The following is a 1807-nucleotide window of genomic DNA, read 5'->3' on the forward strand; positions in this document are numbered from 1 at the left end:
TCGTGTACTATGCATGAAAGATTATGCTTGTATTGCCTATTTACCCTCTTGCAAACACTTAAATTACAAATTGCCTACACAAAACAATAACAACAGTTAACAATTATAAAATAAATATTTTGTGTTACAAAATATTATCCATAATATTATATTATAAAAAAATGCTTTACACTTTTCTTGATTCTAATAGTTAGTCAAAATGTTTTTCTTCATCATCATCAATTGAATCGTCATTAGCTCAATCACAATAATATGGATATCATTATCATCATCTTTATCGATATTTGCTTGTCCGCTAAAGCTTAGAACAATATTTAACTCTTCTAGGTCAACATCAATAAGTCAATCGAAGGAGCAACTTGATATAGTTCAACCAATTCATTAACTTAAAAAACTTCATCTTGCGCACTTGTGTCTTTGTTCTTGTCCTGAACAATCTCAATACAACCCCTAGATTTCATTTTTAAAATGAATAACCAATCAACTCTTGATCAATTCTTTTTAAAGGAAGGGGTGTATATGTAATAAATTTATTGACATTGCTTTACGAAAACAAAGACATTATTTACGTTGTGAAGTCTACTCTAATTCTTTTATCAGTGGTATCATACCAATACAATTTAAATAAAACACTATATTTTGCTTGCTATGATATTGCAATTCAATGACCTTTTCGAATTTACTATAGTAGTCAACTTCAAATTCACTACAAGGTTTCAACAATTTACAAACATATATAATTTTACAAAATCTAAAACAAACCATAACAAATACAAAATTATACATTCACACTACAAGTTTATTTGAGAAATAACAATAAAACATGTACATAAGCTAACAAAATACATATAATAAAAAATAATAAAATTGACATTTAAATGTTAAAATTAACAAAAGAAAGATTTACTTACAAAAAGTGATAAATCCACGATAAATCAGAACACGGATGTTGTGATCACAAAACTTAAAGAAATATGACTTGTGTTAAGAAGAGAGGAATATTTTTAGGGGGGTGGTTGTTTGTAGTTTAGGAGGGGAGAGTTGGGATGAGAAAGGAGAAGGAGAAATAAGGGATGAGAGGGTCGGTAGAGTGGTGATAATTAAGTTTTGCTGATGGAATCAGCGACAGACTCCTTCTATCTGAGGCTTCATAGGTAATTCTAACTGTGAATTGATCACATCACTGTACAGAGATTTCATTTTAAATCCCTCGATAAGTTTGTTGGTAAAATCACATGCAAAAACTTACAAGTCATCAAACCACTTTTTTTTTTAAATTCTATATATTCCATCTGTAATTCAATTTGTATATATTGATGGAATTACAGACGAAATAACTGTCATAAATATCACTATAACTTATAGATGAAATTATGCCATTGGTAATTTCATTAGTTTTAGGTACATTTCTGGTAATGGAAAAAGAGGAGCTGGGATTTGTTGTAACAAGGCCTAGAAGCAGTTTCATTTCAAGACTTGAAGAGGTAGGAAAGAAAGATGATGTAACGATATTATTTGATAGTTTCACCTATATTTAAGTAGTGTTTTGCCTATATTTTATATATAAAATGCCTTGATATTTTTTGTTTTATGTTTTGAAGGTACTTTTGGATGAAAAGATGCAAGAAGGAGTAAATTTGAGGTAATTGGCAAATTTAACCTTCAGTCGATGTTTTATGCAGAGCATTAGTTCTAGAAGTCAAAATGAAGTGATTTTAGTGGAATTAAAAAGCTAACATTCATACCTTTTTAGACATCTAAGGCAAGAAAAAAAATAAGGAAGAGCATGGAAATCGCAACTTTCAAA

Source organism: Populus euphratica, unplaced genomic scaffold, assembly GCF_000495115.2.
Source record: "Populus euphratica unplaced genomic scaffold, PopEup_1.0 scaffold528.1, whole genome shotgun sequence".
In the NCBI taxonomy this organism is placed as follows: Eukaryota; Viridiplantae; Streptophyta; class Magnoliopsida; order Malpighiales; family Salicaceae; genus Populus; species Populus euphratica.